The sequence below is a fragment of the Schistocerca americana genome, chromosome 2 (assembly GCF_021461395.2).
Source record: "Schistocerca americana isolate TAMUIC-IGC-003095 chromosome 2, iqSchAmer2.1, whole genome shotgun sequence".
NCBI classification, from domain to species: Eukaryota; Metazoa; Arthropoda; class Insecta; order Orthoptera; family Acrididae; genus Schistocerca; species Schistocerca americana.
The window spans coordinates 4,053,203-4,075,517 of record NC_060120.1 but is presented as its reverse complement, the minus strand read 5'-3'; the positions used below and the strand labels follow the sequence as shown (position 1 = coordinate 4,075,517).

Here is a 22,315-nt window from a genome sequence, read left to right as displayed (position 1 = left end):
TTCAATGTGTTCCACAAAGAATAAAGGTTTGACACTGGTGAAAGTATCTCCATCAGTCCTGGTGCAAACTAGATAACGGGGGAAAGGTTTGGCCCCTAGACGACGGGCCTGACCCTCCTCCCAGGGGGTAGCCACGGAAGGGAAGGCCGAAGGGGCAAGAGAAGCAGCACTTGAGGAATCAGTACCACGCAGAGAGACGGCCGCAGAAGAGCGGCCAGAGTTTTGGACCCGTATGCGTTTCATCTGCATAGCGTCCGCCCTGATACCACCCACTCCGATCAGGGGCTCTCCTCACGGGCGCCACCCAGCCACAGCAAGGGCCGTCTGGCACGGCGGCCATTGCCGGGAGTTCCGATGCTCCAGGATGACGAGCAACCACTCCAAGGCATGCATGAGGAGGTCACAGCTCAGGTATCAGAAGTGTGATCCCTGTGTGTTCAGGGGGCTCAACCAAAAGGGTACATAGCGACCCCACCACACGGGCTGGCTACCGTGCTGGCTATGCACCCTAGCATCAGACAACGACGTAAAAGAAAAGGTGGAATGTACTAGGAGGGCGCACGTCGGAGACACTAGGTAAGGTGCTCTTCCCCAAATGGCTCACACTACGGAGGAGAAGTTTTGTAATGGAGGTCAAGCCCCAGAGGGGGACCAAGGAATGCCAAAAGGAGGAGATGATTATGCAACAAAGCCGAATTGGAAAATCAACAGAACCAGGAGGACAGCGGGGCCAACATAAGCAAGGACACCAAGAGAGGGAGAGAAGAGGGCGAGGGGAAAGGAGCAAGGAAGGGAAATGAGAGGAAGGGAAAGGAAATGCAGCCCTGGAGAGAAAGAAGGCTGCAATGGCTCGGGGCCCCGTGCTCGCCACGCACGTATCCACAAAAGAGTTGTGGACCCCCTGGGGGGATTCAGAAGAAGTGTTTCCAAACAGAACGCACAAGGCATTTCCGCGCCCACAATCGCGCTTTTTCTGTACAGGGCGGACACTGAGTTGAATGGGGAAAGAAGTCAAACGGAATTCTATTCAACTGAGGAAACAAAAGTGCAAAGGCAGCGAAGAAATAAATATTAAGTTAGAAAGTGACGAAGGTATTAGTATTTCTAGGTTCCGATATGTTTCTAAGAAGACTATTTCTTGAGGCATGCATTTTTGTGAACACTGACTTCGTACCCCACTGAAGCTGGATGTCTGTTGGGTAAGACTCTGTAGTGCTTCCTTTCTGTAGATTTCAGACGATTTTTTATGGTGTCAGCGTTATTGTAGGCCGGTTACAAACTGCATCTGAAAATTATTTGGCGATAGCCGGCGACCTGACAGCACTAGCGCGCGCGTGAGCGAGAGAGAGAGAGAGAGAGAGAGAGAGAGAGAGAGAGCGAGCGTGTGCGTCCTGCACACTTGGTTGATAAACTAAATACACGTTGCTCTGTATCCACGTGTGCAAACGAACGTCTGGCAACTAAGTCGGGGCTCAGATTGTTTACAATGCTCCTGACAAGCCAAATCAGCATTGTAAGCGGGGAGTAATGTATCTCCAACGCCGCAAGCCCCCGCCTCGTGTGAAACTGCTTGCAAGGATGACACGTGGCACCGGAACGTGGGACATTTTTCTGTCAGCTTTGGTATCAGAGGAAAATGGTGTTCATTCGACAATTTAAAGAAGTGTTACGCAGTTACAGCAAACATTGTTCTTCAAGACTCATTCTTTCTTCCCCGCCGTCGGCATGTTTTAGATGCCAGTTTTAGTCACTATAGTTTAACGTCTTTCAAGCGAGTACGGCGACGCCAAAAATGGATACATGAGGTGTCCGAACTAACGTGGATAGTATGTTTCATAGTTAAGTTCACCTGGAATCTGGTGGCGGGTCATACACGAAACATTTTCTCGACAGTGTTTGAGACACTTACTCACCATGCTCTCAGCAGTGCGACTAAGCAGCCCATCCGTATTTGCCCCATAAGTAGTGCGAGATTGTTACCTTCTGGATACAAACATCTGTACCGCCTAAATGTCTGTCTAGCCAGGTTGGTTCCCTTCACGCTCGCAGCGGCGACCCCCTAATTCTTAGTATAGTGGAATTGCATACTTCTTGGAAAGAGGAGTACACTGCTGCATCACATATCAGTGTTTAAGGTGTCACTTCGCCGAACTAGCTGGGAACCAAGTAATTATAATGTTGACGTCTGCTGGCACCGACAAATTTCAATCTGGTTAGAAGGAAATGAAAATGAAAATGTACCTTTCCGCTAGGCATACGCTTAATTTAAAATATTTCCACTTTTTTTACGAAAAGCTGCTTCGTGAACAGTGACATGTTATACTACCACACTTCTTTTAAACTTATCCCGTAGAAAAAGATGCATCTTTTCATTAAAAATGAAGTTGTTTCGCTATTACTTAAGTGTAGAATGATGGTCACACCGCATAACACTCCCTGCTCTGTGCACAGATAGCTGAATTCCTTGTTCCGGTACCTTCAACTTTTTCTTGTCGTATTGAGGGCTCACGTTATCCTTTCTACACACATACTGGACTCTGACATCAAGGGCAGTCTGTTCTACAAATTCGTGCTCCCTCTCCGTTGTTCGAATTTTCCCTGTCTACTGTTCACTCCTCCGCTGAGTTACTGTCTTGGAACGTCCTCTCGCACTGACGCATGCCTGTATTCGTTGCGGCATACCATCAACAAGTTCATCGAGGCACTGGTGGTCCAGATTGTCCCACTCCTCAACGGCGATTCGGCGTAGATCCCTCAGAGTGATTTGTGGGTCACGTCGTCCATAAACAGAGCCGTTTTCAATCTATCCCCGGCATGTTTGATAAGGTTCATATGTGGAGAGTATGCTGCCTACTCTAGTCAAGCGATGTCGCTATCCTGAAGGAACTCTTCACAAGATGTGCATGACGGAGCTGCGAATTGTAGACCATGAAGACGAATTCCTCGCTAACATGCTGCAGATATAGTTGCACTATCGGTCGGAGATTGGCATTCACGTATCGTATACCCATTACAGCGCCTTCCATGACCACCAGCTACTTACGTCGGCCCCCACATATCGCCGCCCCAAAACAGCAGGGAACCTCTACCTAGCTGCACTCGTTGGACAGTGTGTCTAAGGCGTTCAGCCTGACCGGATTGCCTCCAAACACGTCTCCGACGATTGTCTGGTTGAAGGCATATGCGACACTCACCGGTGAAGAGAACGTGATGCCAATCCTGAGCAGTCCATTCGGCATGTTGTTGGACCCATCTGTAGCGCACTGCATGGCGTCGTGGTTGCAAAGGTAGACCTCGCCATGGACATCGGGAGTGAAGTTGCGCATCAAGCAGCCTACTGCACACAGTTTGAGTCTTAACACGATGTCTTCTGGCAGCACGAAAAGCATTATTAAACATGATGGCGTTCTTGTAAGAGTTCCTCCGAGCCATAATCCGTAGGTCGCGGCCTTTGGTTCAGTCCAAGGCGCCTGGACACTTCCGTCGTTGAGAGCCCTTCGTGGCACAAAGTAACAATGCGGACGCGATCGAACCGTAGTATTGACCGTCTAGGCACGGTTGAACTACAGTCAACACGAGCCGTGTACCTCCTTCCTCGTGGAATGACTGGAACTGATCGGCTGTCGGACTCCCTCCGTCTATTACGCGCTGCTCATGCATGGATGTGTACATCTCTGGGCGGGTTTACTGACATCTCTGAACAGTCAAAGGAACCGTGTCTGCGATAAAATACCCACAGTCAACGTCTATCTTCAGGAGTTCTGGGAACCAGGGTGATGCAAAACCTTTTTTTGATGTATTTCCGAAATGTAATGTACCATGCGTCTATCTCCAAATACCGTTCCGCTTTCGAAGTCCGTGCCGCCGTAGTCACCTTGGAAACCTTTTCACATGAACCACCTGATTACAAACGAGAGCTCCGCCAGCTCACTGTCCTTTTTATACCTCGTGTACGTGACAGCACTGACATGTGTAGCTGTGCATATCGCTATCCCTTGACTTTTCACTTCAGTGTGGTATATACGGCTGCGCACAGAGTGGAACTGAGCTTTGATTGCAGATACGCGTAAGTCATCCGACGTTGCTTCACCTATGCCAGCGTGCATCAGTCTCAATGGGTGGCAACTGGGGGTGTGCCAGTGTGTCAGCAAACTAGCAGCAGGTGCTTTCAGTGAGTGGGATCTGCCGAATGTGCTGGCACGGCAGCAGTCGAATACACACCGTATCCAAGTGGTTCAAGACAGCACAGGCAACACGAGGTCTTGCGTTATCTAGTTCCAAAACAACACCGCCTCTAAGTAAGGGCAATGCTACCGGACTTCGTAAGTCAGGCTACAAGAACCACTGGTGATCGTTTCGTGTCCCTAATTACGCCCAATACCGTCACGATGGTTGCAGAGCCCGTTTGAAGATGACAGCTGTCTGGCGGCGTTCGCTCTGTTCAGACCTCCAGCTGAACGATAAATCCATCTTGGTGCTTAACTCACAGCTGCGAGTCACCCAAAAAGAAATCGTGGGCACACTCCCGTGCGTCCACTGTCTCTGCTGCCGCGTCGAGCGAAGCCGCTGAGAATCCGTGGTGCTGCCGGACGTCGCACTGTCCACCTCTATTGTCTTTTGCTGCAAGGGTCCCATTTGCTGCCTCGAGGTAAGTGACGTGGCTGTACAGTCCCTCGCATCCTAGAGCTACAAATAGCCTGCATGATGTAAGTGTGGCCTTCTTGAACCCATGGATTCAATTTTCGCACGACAGTCGTGGGATCCAGACTTACGCGAGACGTGTATCACGGAACGATAAACCCCAGTCCCGACTGTCCGAGATCGCGCTACTGTCAAATTTCGACACATTGTTTGAAGTTTCTCCTGCTTAGTGGTGTCAGAACGCTATCGTCTGATGCAAGTGCGATTTCTGGATAAGTGTGTGGTATTTCCCTGTACACAGAACTAATTCAGCGCTCTGCTTCGCTCGTGCGGATTGTGTGATCTGCACAGATTTTGTTTTCCTGTAATAGAAGTTCTATGTTGTTCACAAATTGCAATACCTTCTAAACTTTCTAGGCTAATTAGGGCCGTAGAAGCATAGCCTTTTCCGAATGTTGTTCTGAGCAAAAAGCGATTCTGGCAGCTGGAGTCTCAGGGTTTCCAATGATTATTTATTTCAAAAATTCACCCACTATTTAGCTCCTTAGTGGTTGAATTTCCAAAAATGCTGAAACACTTGTTTGTGACTGCGAAACTAAACATCAATTTTCGCAGTTCTAACTTCGAAATTGCCTTAATAACGACATATTTTCAAAAAGCTTTTCGTCCCCTTAGGAGTGGAATTTCGAAAAAAATTCCTTCTTGAACGATGTAAGATCAACGCTCTCTTCGAGTTTCAAGTTTCTATCCTCGGCCGTTTGGACTGGTTGATGAGGAGTCAGACAGGAAACTGCCTATATATGCCGCTTCTCCAACCTACTTTGTAAGGGTACACCGAAATGTTAATTTGTTGGTTTGGGGAGTGGAGGGGGTTAAATGAATAGACAGCGTCGTCGTCAATCCCTCAATCAAGAAATAGTCCAGTTTGAATTAGTGCTCTCTCCGAGTAATTTCATCGAATTTTAATAGTTTGTATGAGCGGTAAAATCTAAGCACTGAAATAAATGTGGATGCCAGAGATGAGAAGTTACAAAGAGATTCCATTATACGGGTAGGGTAGGGTCGGCTTGCACGCCACAGTGCTCACGAAGGCTCCCCCCTCATCCGCATCTGACCCAACAAAATAATGAAGGGCTATGACAGTAACGGAATTAATGTCTTCTAGGATGGAGATTCTAAAAGTGAGAAGCCTAAAAACGTAATGTAAGTCAATTGAATCGACAATAGTGAAGTACTTAAAGAAATTCTCCCAACAGCTGTGCAAATTGAGAAGTTATTTTATTTTCGCTACCAGTCTCGGCAATTCAGTATGCTGTCTTCAGACCCCATATGCACATCTCAGAAATTATCGATATTGATACTGGGGCCATCCTTGCATATGGGACATGAAGGTGGCGTAGTGAATTGCCGAAACTGGTAGCGAAAATAAACACCTTGTCAATTTGTACGGCTGTTTGGAGAAATTCTTTGTTAAATATTTGACCAGCCACTGGCTCACGTCCACAATAGATCAACAGAGATAGTAAAGTATGGTGCGAGAAATAGTCGGGAAAGGGCAGGCGAGTGAACACGCAGCTCAGCATGTGTCGCTGTCGTCTTTCCTACTGCCGTACCAAAACTAGATTCGTTTTAGTCGAAGATCGGAACAGAAACCCACCCTCCACCCCCCCTCCTCTCTCTCTCTCTCTCTCTCTCTCTCTCTCTCTCTCTCTCTGAGGAAGCACAAAATCCTGTACAACTGTTCTTTCATCAGCAGCTAGCAAGCTAGCATTAAAAAAAGGAATTCTTAATGTTTTGGCTTCATCAAGATGCTACTCTTAAAAACTAAAGTAGGATGCAACAGGAAAGGGCCAATCGCAAATAAAAGCAATTAAAAATAAGCAAAATAATGAAGCAGCTGTGTTGTATTCATAGATCCATAGCCGCTGTAAGTTTCTTGAGAAGTCATTTTTCTATGTCGGCTGTTTTTATTATTGTAATTTTATTTGATGCTATAGCTGTTAGCTAATTCCACCTGCCTCGGGCATTTTGAAGCTACCTCTGTTAGCATCATATTCCACACACGTGTGGAGGAAGTGAGATTGATGGCGTCATTAGTAAAGGTTTCTTACAATCTTTGTAGTTAAGGGACTATCTATCGCAGACGTGAGTCCCATGGATGAAATTAACAACCAGTTCAACTGTTCCTACGTCGTCTGCTAATATTACAATCTAAGAATCCGGACGACCATGCTTGCCGTGGAGAGTCAGGAGGAGGAGGAATTCAAGTGTCCGTAAGTATCTGCAATCATCACGAGATGGGGGTAGCTCATTACTTAAGATGGAACTATGAGGAGGCTACATACGACGTTGCATCTTAGAGTGAGAAAAGGTATTATTTGTGCAAATCCCCATCTGGGATCCTCCAAGGCCTGAGTGAATGCTGGGCAAGTGATCGCGACTTAAGTCAGAGGTGGGCCAATTCATTCCCTGTGGTACCCACATGACTTGCGACCACAAGAAAGGCATCTAACTAAGCAAGTAGTACAACTAAGGTCAGAGAAAAGATCGTGAACAGCAGGTATCATAGTGACAAGAGTAACATCAATAGCCTGGAGACTGATCACTCAGGCTCTACAAATTAAAATGCGGTGACCGTGTTCTGTTTATTAATCTTTGTGGCTCAGTTAATGATCTCAGCTCTGCTGTTGAAACACTACACGTTCCTGGCTGGTGGGAGATGTGAAAGCATATCTCGTCCTACCAATGGTTTCAGAGCCATCACTTTAGCTGACTGTTGCATCCTGATACGAAGGCGACAAACTTTAGGTCTATGAAATAGATCGGTTCCAATTCATGCCTGATTATTAACAAAGGTGGGGTGTGAAGAATTATGAAGGCAGCAAATTCTGTGAGACTGGGGTAGGCAGAGATCCTGGAAGAGGGTCTCAAGGCGCATTCTCGCTTGCAGTACCACCTGCGGTCAAGTGTGAGGGAGTCTGCGCTCCCTGTATCAAATAAGAATTTGATAGTGAATCTTCATGTCGTGATTGGATAAATGAGCAACAACTGGCACCAATGGAACTTTTAGACTTAAGGCACCCGCTTCAGAGAGAAGACTGAACAGGGCTAGCCGAGAAGGCGCCAGGGGCCAGTCGTACTCGACAATGACACGTATGTTAGGTCCACAACTTTCAAATTCCAAAGAGCCACTGAGCCATAAACCTGGCAGCCAAAGTCCAATCGAGACGAAGCCAGGCCCCAGCAAATATGTAGTGGAGCAACGCAACCAGCGCCATAAATAGTGTGAGCAAGAAATGAACAATCTTAAGCTCTTGCATTCAGCTGTTCTTTAGTTGAACACTGGGCAGCAGTCCCAACAATCTAAACTGCACAACAACAATTATGGGTCACGATGAACCACAGTATCATATAAGCACGACTTCCGATTTCACACGAGGGAACTGGAAACAGAGGCCTTTGGCATGGCTCCTTGGAACACTATTAGGGCAAATGCAAGCCATGAGGACCTAAAATGTGAAAATTTCAGCTTGAAGAATCAGACACGTAGACAAGAAGAACTGCAGCCAACTCTACACGAAAAGCTAAGTAACCTAGAAAGTTTATTGTAATCTTCGCTCCTCTCAATTTTTTCATACAAGACACAATGAAGTTACGAAATCAATGGAAAGTGATCACTGTCACGAAGATTGTCATGTAGCGACCACTGCAGCAAAGCCACGAGATTTAGGAAAGACACTGTACGGTCGTAACTGATAACCGATATGGTCTCGTGGGTAGCACCAAAGTGGGTAGGAGTACCGTCAGAGAGAGAGAGAGAGAGAGAGAGAGAGAGAGAGAGAGAGAGAGAGAGAGAGAGAGAGAGTATCAGAAAGCACTTGGCCCGTTGGTCCATCAGAAGGCCTCGACCAGGCAATATGGTATTTCCCTACAGAAGGCGGTGTGCATTGATCCCCAAGAAGAAGGGCGCGGGGGGAGGGGGGGGGGGGGAGGTTGGTTACCGCAAAGTGAATAAGTGTCCTGCTTAAAAGTAAATAGATGTTACGAATGGTGACCGCTCGTGCTTCGAACATGGTACGGACGGGAACCCAGTGATTAATACCTGTGCAAACGAGATGCTTTCTTGCGTACAGTATGGTTCTAACAGAATGCACATTTAGCTCTAGAAGATGGGGAATGGTGATTAATGAAATGTGTTTCACTGAGTGCAACACAGATCACATAACAAGAGGAATTTGATTTATAGTTCTGGCAGGTGACAGTAATATCCATTGCTGTTCCTTTGGATCATCAAGTTGAGGGTGTCCAGGTTGGGCATGAAGCAGTTGTGACTAGGTCACAATCCAGGAGCATCACCACCAGTGAGAGTGGAAGGAACATCAGTTTGGGGCTCGATGACGTGAGGGGAGAGAGGTCAGCAGAGTAGCCTCTGGATTTTTCCGTCTTTTCAACTACTCTGAACGGTGGGGACTAGGGACTACCTGCGTGCAGATAGGAACTGAAGAGGAGCAGGCAACCTGGGACCTGCAGTCTGGCTCCTTCAGCCACTGGCGGGTGTCGGGTAGCTGGTTTACAGGGGAGGGTTTCCAAAAAGGAGCCTTATCGTCGGCAGACAGGGGAGAATGCTGCTGCTCGGACCGAATGCGGGGTGTCGAGGTTCCCAAAGGTGGTGATGCAGGAACCACAAGAGGGAAGGGACCCCCTAATGATCAAAGTTACTTGCACAGCTATCAGAGGTTTAAGTCGGATTGGAGAGAGCGAATAGCTGATGAGCTGTCCATAGTAGTGGCAAAAGTCAGGATATAAAAGATGGCACATTTTCCGAATTTCAAAAATATTAGAGGCTATCAGACTATGTTCCTCGATTTTAGTTTCCTTAATTAAGGTATTATACTGAAATCGAGAGGGTACGTTTCGACAGTAAGATTTCATTAACTGGGGGGGGGGGGGGGGGGGGAGGATATTGCACAAATCGATATATATCTACACTGGGATACATGTGCCCTAAGCGCTGTTAAAGCACCACATCGAGATGGAAATATGGCTTCATGTCACAACGGTAATCCATGTTTTTCACTTCCTCAGGAAGCCGAGTCATCCTCAAAAAAGATGAAAATGATTGTTCTGCACTCAACCTTTCTGTCTGTTGAACCTCTATGTACGCAATGTGCAATGTGCAAAGTGGACCGCTGAGCTAAAGTGTTCGTGTAGTTCATCCGTTTGCACCATTAAATCGTGGAGAACTTATAAAAGCGGGACGATGTTCAAGCTTTTACAGGGTGTTTAACAAGTACACGACTAACTTCTTCTTCTTCTTCTTCTTCTTCCTCCCTGTTCAAGAGAAAGACGCTACGCAAGATAGGATTTCCGTTCCAGGCACACACTTGGAAGTTTACTAAGAAAGATTTCTCCAAATAATTCTGAACATTCTCTGCCTGGAGCATTGATCAATTACGTATATAGGACCCTTTAGCTGTCCAAGTGCGACCGAGGAGTAAGTTTCTGAAGTTCGGTTGGTTTTCTGCACTTTGCTTGGTTTTGCTTTCCTCCCGTGGCGAGGCCAAGGAGGGGAAAATGCTACGGTCGTAAGGATGTGCAGTGAAGAATTGCAGTCAGTCTGAAGTCAGTGACTGGGGCTCGCGGCCACCGGCTGACAAGTCTTTCATGACTGCCCAGCCAGAGTAACGGCCACCGTGGCTTGACGGCTACTGTCCGTAGTCTCGGTGCCGCGAAACAGACAGCAAGCTGCTCTCCTTCATGGGTGGGGAGGTAAGAGTTCGGATACGAATAGTGCATTCCCTGCGTAGCCAGAGGGGCTGCCGCCGTACGCCGCCACACACGGACTGGCTACCGTGCCTGGTACTTGGAGACCTGCCGCACGGTCCATACTTCAGCAGAAATTGTCTGAAATGGTGGAGGTCAAATGTGGGGACCGAGCGTGACGTAACCGAAGTACGTGGTGTAAAAGTAAGAGCGAGCTGGTTTGCCTGCATGGCGTCTGTCCTAGAAAACGTAAGGTGACACAGTTTGCAGCACAGGAAAGGAGGAACTGCAATCGCTTGGGGCCCCATGCAAGTGACGCACGTCCTCGAAAAGGTCCCGTGAATGCCCTGGGGCGCAGAAATGACATATCCAAGAATGCAGTACACCGGACACTCATTTGATGTTTGTTGCATGCCTTCTTCATCGTGTCGCAATTTTAATGGTTGGAAAAGTAATTCAAAAGGTGCAGGCGGAGGCCGGAAATCAGTGACGCGTGCCGACCTGCCGGGTGCGTCGCCAGCCCGGGCGTCGGACACGCGTCCTTGGCACAACACGGCCGCCCACCGCCTGCCAGCCGACAGGATCAACTGAACTCAGCGAAGGAGACGCGCCGCCAGTGAAACTACGGAAGCAGTTTGATATTTGGGACACCAACTTCGTATTAAACACTGTGCCCACGACTTTCCCGACGCGCGAGCCAATCGCTCGAAAACTGGACTCATTTCGTGTGACGACAATGTACTGAGGACTCGCGACGTGCCCCTTGACTGGTGCTGCCTCGTGTTGTGAGTTTCTGGAATTATTTGGAAAGTAATATTAGAGAACCCAACAGTTACTGTCCCGAATGGCCGAGCCAGTATGATCGCACTGATGTAATTTCATACGTATTACACGATACCTTTCGAAGTTCTCTACAATTCTACTACAGATTCGTAATGTTTCTTCAGAGGTCAATAAATTTTCCAAGTTCAAGAAAGAAGAAATTGCTCAATAACTAACCTCTCACATTTTTAAATTTTTATAATCCATCAAATAAATGAAGTGAACATGAAAATTTATCTTTAAACTTGGCCTTTTTTGTATGTATTGCTCTGAAAATACATCAACTACAAATGAGCCAGTAATGCATTGAAAATAGACATAAATGGCCGCTTTCCTAGGCCCAATATTCTTCCAAGTTGCCGGTCTCCAAAGTATTCGACAAAGCCGAAACCAATGTTTGGGCCCAAACGGGTGAGCCAGAATATTATGACCAGTGCCCACCGCGAGACTGTTTACCGTCTGGTGCAAAAGCTAGCACGTGACGCGGTGAGTATATAAGCGAGCACAGAAATGGAGGATCATTTTTTTCGACGACACTCGTTGCAAATCGGAAATCCACTTACATAAGCGACTTCCCTAAAGGGCAGATTGCCGTGGCTCGGCGCTGGAGACGAGCATCTCGGGAACGGCGAAGCTGGTTGCCTGTTCGCCAGCTGTTGTGAGCAACTGCGGAGTGTGAATGGAGGGCGGTGGAACCGCGACTGGCTTACAACGTGTTCGATGTACACGCCTCATCACGCTTGTTAACATGGCCGTCCGCACAGACAAACCGTACGTGTTCACCCAATTACTGTCCGCTTTGCCATCTCAATTTTCAAGAAGTTTTGGCCTAACTGTGAGTGAAGTTGCGAATCTGATAAACGTACTCCACATCTACAGTATCGATATAATCATATTCTGAGACCAAAGATGTTAAGCTAAACCAGAGTAGCTGTGTGTGTGTGTGTGTGTGTGTGTGTGTGTGTGTGTGTGAGAGAGAGAGAGAGAGAGAGAGAGAGAGAGAGAGAGAGAGTCAGTCTGGCAACGTACTCTGTAAAGGATGGAAGCCGGCCTGAGTGCAGCAACAGCAAAGTTTAAGAGGGATTTTGTACTAATATGTTTTGCGGGAAAGAAAACAAGATAGCAATATAAATACGTAAAAAGAGGAAATTTTAAGGTGAATCAGTATATATATATATATATATATATATATATATATAATTGTGTGATGTCATTGTTAGAACATTGGCTATATTTGAACTTTACTGTAGAAATATTATACTGCAACACATCTGTTTGTCTCATAATTGAAACGTGTCAAAGAAAATAATTGTAAACAGGAAAATTGAGAAATATTTTGCTAACTAGTCTACTTATGAAAACTTCTTGGTTCTCATTGTCTCTCGTTAAGATTACTTCCCCATGTTCATTTCCTTTCACGATTGTGTTCGCTTACTCGCATTGCACATAGCGAGTTCTTCACTGTGGAGCATTTTGTGATAATTTGTAAGATAGTCTTGCACAGCACATCACAAAATGGTAAATGAAATTTGGTTTTTTACCGTCTCGTGACTGTCTTCATAGTAACGGATTGCAGAACAGCCGAGCGTTCCGTGCGCATAGGTATGCCAATAAATTTGATTACCATCTAAATTCATGTCCATTGTAGGACACAGTGATTGTCAGAGTGTATTTGTGAAAATATCAGGATCAGTTCTGATAATGTCAGTAGAAGTTTTCAGGAAAGTGCTATCTTGTGCTTTTTCAAGCTGTTTTATCACGTAGATGCGTTAATTTTTATGTTCGTTTTCTGCGTAATATCAATGACAGTTCTCGTATAGTGACTGTTTGCGTGACTAAAGATAAGGATTAAGAATATTCAGGGCCAAAATTTTAATCGGAATCATTTCTTTTGCACTAGAAGAGCATATATAAATTTCATTGTATTGTTTTCTCGCAGGCGAATTATTTAATGTATTAGCTAGTCTGGATATCGCATCGTATAGCGTGAGCTTCACATACTTCCGTTCAAAATTTAATTTTAACCCAGTTCTGTTGCCGTACAATGGTTTTCGTACTTCGATATCAAAATAAGTTTTGTACATTTTTCAGATAGCAACTTGACATATCCTAACACGAGTTTAAGTTGTTACATACTCCCACTCCAACTGAGACCAAGTGAGAAGCTGTTCGAAAACGCACCGCGTCAGATCAGTGAGGCAGTATTATGCTTGTGCGGCGGGTGGGGGGGGGGGGGGGGTGGGGGGGGAAGGAGAGTATTCAGCTGGGCTTCCAGGGGACCTGTTGTTAACCAAGGCACCGTAACAGCTGGCAACTACGTGAGCGGGACATGGTTGTGCCATCTTCCAGCAGCGTAACTGTCCATGTTACTAAGCCAAAATCGTGCTCCAGTTGTTTGAAGAACGTGATGATTAGCTCACATTGACGAGTTGGCCTCCAAATTCGCTTGATCTGAACGCAATCGAGCACATCAGGAATGCTACGGGGCCCCAGACCTGCACCAGCAAACTACCAGTCCGTAATACTGACGGGGAAAAATCACAGTACCAAAACATAATGTATCGTAATAAAATTTCGGGAATGCACCTGTGTAGGTACACATGTACGAGATTAGCATTGGAAGAGCACAGGTTAAAGTAAGCGCGAGATAAGGCATTTCAAATGTGAAATTCTTGTACATTAACAACCGGTGTAGCCGCCAGAATGTTGAATGCAAACATCAGACGAGCATGCGTTGTGTTAAACAGGCGCCGGCTACCAGTGTGTGGGATGGAGTGCCATTACTACTGCACATAGCGGTGTTTGTGGATGGCACTGGGTTTGTCGTCCGATGGTGTCCCATGTGCTCGATTGCACACCGATCTGGTCATCGAGCAGGCCAAGGCAGCGTGTTGACACACGGTACAGCATGTGTGGTTTCAGTAGCGATGTGTGAGCGAGAGTTATCCTGCTGGAAAACACACCCCGGAATAGCGGCACAACAGGTCCAGTCACCAGATGGCCGTTCAAATTTGCTGTCAGGCAGTGTGGAGTAACCACAAGAGTACTGGTACTGTCATACGAAATCGTACCCTAGACCATGACTCCAGGTGTAGGTCCACCAGCAGCTCAAGCACGGAGGCAGGTTGGCTGCAGGCCTGTGACTCGTTTCCTCCCTGTCAACGCACGGCCATCACTGTAACCGAGGCAGAACCACCAGCTTTCATCACAAAACACAACAGACCTCCACCCTGACCTCGCCTGATGGCACAGAAGTCGCAGATGGCTGTGATTTGAGGTCAGTGGGATGCACGCTACACGGCGTCTGGCTCTGAGCCGTCCTTTAAGTAACCAACTTGTAACGGTTCGTTGTGTCACTGTGGTGGCCAACTGCTGCTCAAATTGCTGTACGGTGCGCCAGAGCCATATGCAGAACACGATGGTCTTCCCTATCGGTAGAGCCACGTGGCCGCCTAGAGCCTGTTAGTTTTGCGACCGTACATTCTCGTGCCACCGTTACCAGCAATCATGTACAGTGACTACATTCCTGCCAAGTCCTTCTGCAGTATCACAGAAGGAACATCCAGCTTCTGGTAGCCCCATTACACGACCTCGTTCAAACTCAGTGAGGTGTTGATAAATGGCGTCTTTGTCGTTTTAGAGCCATTCTTGACTATGAAATGATAAATGGACACCCTAGCTGCAAACAGGCGTTGATCTACTTCATTCGGGACATGTTGAAAATGTGTGCCCCAACCGGGACTCGAACCCGGGATCTCCTGCTTACATGGCAGACGCTCTATCCATCTGAGCCACCGAGGGCACAGAGGATAGTGTGCCTGCAGGGATTTATCCCTCGCACGCTCCCCGTGAGACCCACATTCCCAACATGTCCACACGACTACATTCGTAGTGCGCCTAATAGATGTAGGCGCACTATCCTCTGTGCCCTCAGTGGCTCAGATGGATAGAGCGTCAGCCATGTAAGCAGGAGATCCCGGGTTCGAGTCCCGGTCAGGGCACACATTTTCAACATGCCCCGAATGAAGTTCAGCAACGCCTGTTTGCAGCTAGGGTGTCCATTTAATTATTTCATTTCTAGCAAAGCTGCGTGGTCATCTACGGTAACTTCTTTCGGGAACAGACACTACCGTCACATATATTCTTGACTATCAATCACTACGTCGAGTCTCAAATATAAGTAACACTCACGACCGTTACAACGAGTATTTAAAGCAAAACCTTATTTGATCTTCATCGTGGCGCCACTCTTACGCGACTGGCGCGAAGTTTGGCTAGACATCATCGTTCAGATGTAGAAACACAACTACCAATTTTCGTTTATGTTGCACAACTCCTTCCTTGGTATTGCGTTGTTTTATTTTTTTATTTTCAGTCAGTGTATGTGACGATTCCGTGACCAGGGCGTAGGGGTATCTTGCAACACACGTCCGGAGACCTAAGAAAGGTGTGTCTAATCCATTCCAAGACGAATCGGTGCTGTACTGCATTCCAGAAGTGACCCAAAACACTGAAGAAGTAGGTGTTCCTAAAGCTTTAATTCATCAGAGTGTTCTTATCGTAATGACATAATAAACTGTTTCGCTGTCTTCAAGCGCTGACATTAAGTCTTCTTGACAAATTCTGACACTATCATTTCTCGTCCCTCTCCCTTCGAATGGCCTAAGAACATGGGGAGAGATTCTACCCACGCTCTGCCCTCTACGTTTCCATTTTGCTGCCTTTGTATAGAGAAGTCAGTACCGTTATTTCTGTACGAAGTCGGTCTAATAGGTTGAATGATTAAGACGGAGAATGGTGTAGTACACCAACAGACTTGGATGTATCTCCATACACAAAGATGCATTCATTGTCAACTTTGTCGGGATCAGGCATCAGCGGGGCGTAGAAACAAAGAAATGAGATGTTGCCGGGACGCAAACGGAATATTTTGTACGAAGGAAAAGTTCGACAGATAGCGAGTACTGCACGGTACCTTGAGCGTACGGGCTGTCGTGGCAACGAATTCCATTATACATGTTATAGTGATGTATCTACGGAAACGCTTTTGAACTTCTCGCGCTTACATTCGTAGACAGTTTAACGTTTTCTGAACCGTTCGTAATTACATTTTCCCAAGAAGGTGTCAGATTTTCAGGAGCAAACAATATCAACAATTTTCCAGTAGCCGTCGAAGTCTACCTATTGAAAGAGAACAGTGAATTATTTGTTGTCAGCGAAATCTTACGCCATCAACGAATTCCTTAATAAGGCTGAACTATTAATATTGCTTAATTTTGAGTTCCATGAAATATTAATTTCTGTGCATTTGAGGTGAGTGCAAAGTGAAAATGATGTTGACGATTTTCAAATCATAGATATTACTATATGTATTTCGTACAATTACATATTTAGGACAGTTATTGTATTAATTTGTAAATACAAATTTATTCAGTCTTATTTGGCCAACGTGGCGAATGGTACTTCACCAAAGAAACTGTGGAATGGACATTATTTCTAAGCGTATCAGGTCCTGTTTCAAATATGTATTCTGTATTTTGTGTTTCTGGCACATAGCCACATTCACGGGGACAATCTCCGTACTCTAATGGAAGGAACAACATATTTAATCTAAATAGAAGTCTGGTCGTTTCAAATACAACCGCGTTTACTACCAGAGCGCCCTGTCTCATTCCTTCGCTCAGGTAACAGCTGTCGAGGAACGCCACTTGCCACGAAAACAAGCAAAATTTCATTACATTCAGTAATTAAATATCTGTTGTGGTGTCCGATGACCAACACCAAACTGCAGATAGATTTAAGCAGAATACTGGAGTGTGGCGATTCTGTTAGTGATTCCTATTGATACATTGCTCCCAATTAAGGAAGCTAATCTCGCATTCTTCAAACTGAATATAATATATACGGAAAGAACTGCTTATAGTTAGACGTCCGAAACATCTGACATTTAGTGAATTGTGCGAAGGTTCGTATCTTTAGCTTCCATTAAGTGGCTGCAGTTTGGACGCAGTCTTACTAGTTCTGAAACCTGGATACCCGTGTCTCCGAACAACAATGCTTTGGGAAATGGTTGCAATGCAATGTTAAGGAGTTAGAGGTACCACGCACTGCTGCTGACTCTCCGGCATGCGTTTCGCACTGCTTGCTGTGTTTATGGAAGTTTATGTGGCGAAAGAAGCAACAACGAGTAGTGACGGCTATGTTAGGTCCAATCACGTGCAAATGTGGTTACCGTCTGTAACGGCAAGTGTACATGTCACAATGACCGAACGCAAGCATTGTAGCTATCGTCGATTATTGCCGCCACCATCCCGTCTTATCGGCAAGCTATGGCCAAGGAGATACACACAGGCACAGGAACTGTGAGGGCGTGACGTCAAGGACACAGGATGCTGGCGACGCCTCCACCAGCAAGGTTGCCAGGATGTTGCGTAAAGTTACCTCAGAGTGTGACCTCGATATTCTGGAACTCTTATGTGAAAGAAATGAGAGATTAATAATAAAGCACCTGGTATCAGTAGATATTTAAGTCTCCAATCCATTAGTCAGATTCTTGCGTAAATGAAAAAAACTGTGGCAATCATTATGCAAACAGGGAAAGTAACATTACTAAAGTTATTTCCATACTACTTTAGAAGTTAATAAATACATTATCAACTCTCTTCATCCAGAAACTCACTACAACAAGTTTGCGGCGATGATTTTCCTACGAAACTGACATACTGCTGTCTAATTTTAGACATTTGAAAATGAATTTTTGTTCTGCTAATTATTACCATTCCAACGTGTTAATCAATGGAAAAAGGTAAAGTATGCACCGAGAAACCAACAAGTAAATTTCTTTAGGATTTTTGTCAGTCGCAACGCCTTTTGGATGTTAGGTTATCTTGTGGTAATACACTGTTTTAGTTTTGCACCACGGCTCTCAGTAACTAACTGTACACAAATTTTAAATAGAACTTTCGTTGAACAACACTGATTTAACAAAAAAAGGAAAATCTACTGAAAATACATTGATATTTACGTTGTACAATATTCTGATACCATCAAAATTATGAAATTGTTTTTAATTCTATGCCACAGCTGTTTTAGATACTCTGGAAGCTAAAGATTACGAGAAATTTCGCGTTAACCAATATCAATTCGAAAATTTATCTGAAGACAGTACACAGAAAAAAACCGTTAGCGGTTATTTCAGAGAAATGCATTTCTGCACTTTCAGTTTACATATATTTTATTATGTAAAAGTTAAGGCTGCTGCTTTTCTGGGATACGGCTCAGAGCTTAAACCAAGGTCGTCACCCGAACAATCAGTTCAGCCTCAGAACAGCGTTAATATTAATAAAAATGGCCAGGTGCGAGTTTGGCACAAGCTCAAGTGATCCGTACAAAATTACGTATACAGACATTTTATCCATTCCCGGAATCGAGAATCTCTACGATTTTTGTCTGTTATCGACACTGATGCTGCCAAGATATCGGCCCCGAAATTTCAAGACTTTCTCGAAAGAAATACTTTTTTCGTGTGGTATAATTATAAATTAATATCTATCGGATTTTTTCCTTTTGTTGTACTATGAAACTTTGGTTCTTGCCAAATTCATGATGCTGGGTCAACGGGAAGTTCCCTACAGGTTTTTATGAGTGCTTTCGAGTATGAAAATATGAGTGAAATAGCAGTATCTTGATTCCATTGACTTGGAAGGTGTTTTTTTTACATCGCCAACTTGGTAAATCTATACATTCCTGAGGCGAAGGATTTTTAACGGACAGACGGGTAACAAAGTAATCCAGTAAAAGTTCCGTTTTACCGATTGAGCTAGTGAACCCTAAAAGTGACTGGTTGGATATGTCTTTGAATTTACAGTTCAATATGTGGTCAAAGTCAATATTTTACATACGTTACATAGTGTAAAACTAAAGCTTTTTGAGAGTCCTGTCAGTTTACAATTCAAGAAAGTTACAGTATAAGTGTATTTCAAAGGCAATAAAATTAATTGTACTTTACAAGAAAGCCTAGCTGCTGACCGCCAGAACTTCCTTGCTGTGTCATCTCCGCACGACAGTTACTATTTTCAGCTGTCCACTGGGTGCCCTCGACACGGCCACGTGTGACGTAGCAGCCGGCATCCTTGGAAGAAGTCCAGCAGGGCTACGGCCGGCTCTTGACCTTGGCCGACGCCGCTTTCGCAGACAGCTCTGCAACGCCCAACTGCTTTTTGAGTAGCCTGTACCGCGGGAACACCACGTCCCCCCCTCCTCTCCTCTCTCTCTCTCTCTCTCTCTCTCTCTCTCTCTCTCTCTCTCTCTCTCTCTCTCTCTCATTCATTGTCAGATTTCTGGTGACATGAAAATAGCCCTTTCTCTACGCTTAAAATTAGCATAAAATCCGAATAAGATGTCTAACTGCGCTTCGATGTGCGAAACGGACCAATGCCCTCTAAGCGCGTTGAGACCTGAAGGTTGAAAATGACATTCTTGTTTAAAGATAAGCCCTAACAACGTTCTATGATTTACGCTTCTCAAGGAGCACATTTGTCTGTAGAATTCTCACCTAAGACATGTAATTCACTCCTTCTTGCTTAACTTTCTGAAGTCAGAGCTGCATCAAAAGGACAGTACAGTCTGGCGCGAGGAAAACCGGCTCCGAGTACAGACTGCTACCCAATTACGCACGAATTGTTTCCGCCACGATCACAGATACAACAACAAATAGCTAAACATGTGATAATTAGATAGTAAAGAAACAACAAATAAGTTAATACAAAGGTCTATAATTACTTATCTGATCTTGTCTTTACATCACATTACATGCCGAAAAGACCTTGTGCTTCACTGCACTTCTGCGCCCGCCCTAACATTTTAACACACCCTTTACGCAACTCTGCCGCCTCTACTCACAAAATTTCATTACGAATATTGTAGTTCCGAATCTTCTGACGTTATTAGGTTATTTTCGACTGTTTTCCGTCAGCCCTGCCCCATAGATAAGTCACAAGTGATCAGGACTCAATCCTTTGACAGTCCTTACCTCCGCCAATCCCTGACGAATTCGTGAAACTGACTCGCGTGAAGTGTACAGGTCCTCCCATCGTGTTGGAAGACAAGAAAGCATGTTCACGAGGGTCAACTGTGGGTAAAATTCGTCAAAGATTCGTATATACACAGCACTGTTTGATGTTTCAAAAATTATGGGACCCACAATCCGACTTGCTCTCACGGCACACCACACTCTAGATTATTCCACCGTGACGAGGTTCCCCATTAATCGTATAGTGACTGTTGCATAGCACCAGCTGTAATCTGAGTCCACGTGTCCTGTCAGATGAAACCAGTGTTCATCGCTAATGAAATACAGCAGCGATTCCACTCTCAACACAAACAATAATTCACACTTCTGCCTTATCTTCCTCCTCCATTTCTTGGACACACGTCATTTTGTAGGTCTTTCTTCCTGTATGGCGCAAAACACGTTTACAGGACTTCCGCGAAACTTTCCGTTGTTACGGCAATTTACGTGTCGACTTCTTTGGATTCTGGATCATTCATGTTCGAATATCCGCGTTCACAGCAAGTGTACGTACGGACGGAGCTGCTCTTTTTTTACGTTTGCTACTGATTCCGTTGCACGCCACCTTGTCACCAAATCCTGTGTAACGCTCTTTGCTCATGTGGAAACACCAGGAAACTAATTTCCACAATTATCCCGCGTTTCCTTAAATGAAACCGCAGACACGTGTACGCCTTCACTATTACTATTCTTTCTTGAAGAGGATACCTCTCGCTGAGATATTTACTTCACACCTTCCCAACGGCTTTCGTACTGGCAATAGAAAACGTAGTCGCAGCAGCTAGAAACTAAAGATAACAATTCGCTGGCGACGAAGAGCACTCTAGCACTGGGGACCAGTTTCCATGCGACATCCTGTAGTTTCCGTACAGCTGAAATAACTACAAAAACGAAAGTAGAGGAAAAGGCAATTAATTACGTAAGTTTAACATGCCATTAGCCTTACAAACAATTTGCCACACCCACACACACACACACACACACACACACACACACACACACACACACACACACACGACCTCTTTCATACAGGATTAGGCATCTGTTAGTTCTCTCTTCAAAAAGTTCTTTTTCATCGTTCCCTTGATAGGTCTGATGACTGGTTAGGTCTCAAGTGCATTGACTAATGACCAACAAATATTTGACTAATTCCTCTACGACTAGTTAGCTAGCAGCTGTACCAGCACATCCAGGTCGTGGCCCAGCACTACGCAGTAACTGCAGCAGATGGAGAAAGTTGAAAGAGGGGTCACTGGTACTTCGTGGCTAAGGAAGACAACTCCTGCAGAAAGACAGGCTGATGGCCTCACTGTGGCAACCCTACCAGCTAATTACCCCATCCTCTGAGTGGCATTCCATACTGGACAGAAATCCAATTTTCACAAAGCAGAGCCGCCTCTCCCACCAGATATGGTGACGAGACACTGAGGTATAAGATGTTTTGAGATATGAGGTGGTGATGAGATATGGTAGCCCCCCCCCCACCACCACCACCACCACCACCACCACCACCACCACCACTGGTCAACGATTGGCAGAGGAAGGGTATCCCAGCCTCAGATTGTGTGTAAGAGCCATGGTCCTGTTGGAGTTTGTATGGCCTTGGCTTCTTCCTATCTTCCATCTGACTGATTCAGTCAGTCGTACAGATTGGTTGATTGGTAGTATAAAGGGAACAAACTACAGGGTCATCATCAGTCCCTTTTCCCTGACGCAAGCAAAAACACCCAACACCACACCTGAAAAGAAAACGAATGGAACGAACAAAAACACTGGGAAAACATACACCACAAGGAAAAGTAGAAGGTATTAAAACCATAGAGAGCAGATGGTCTGGGCTGGCTGATCACACTAATAAAAGAGGATGAGCCAGCCACTCTGCAACGAATTAAAATGTCCATCCCAAAAACACAAGGCGAGATGAACACACGTGAGGAAAAGACGACCACCAAGACAAACAAATGCGAAGAAAGTGCGACAGAGTTAAAATGGAGAGAGGGTGGCGACCTCAGAGACAAC

General features: G+C 45.5%; 1 protein-coding gene and 1 non-coding gene across 2 annotated transcripts in view; both read right to left on the bottom strand.

Annotated features, from left to right (window-relative positions):
* LOC124591504 (ATP-binding cassette subfamily C member 4-like) overlaps positions 1 to 22,315 on the bottom strand; it is a 257,017-nt gene that overhangs the window by 181,955 nt on the left and 52,747 nt on the right. The gene's annotated exons all lie outside the window — the stretch shown is intronic.
* Trnat-ugu lies at positions 14,954 to 15,028 on the bottom strand. The gene has a single exon. It is a non-coding gene; the product is annotated as a tRNA-Thr (tRNA).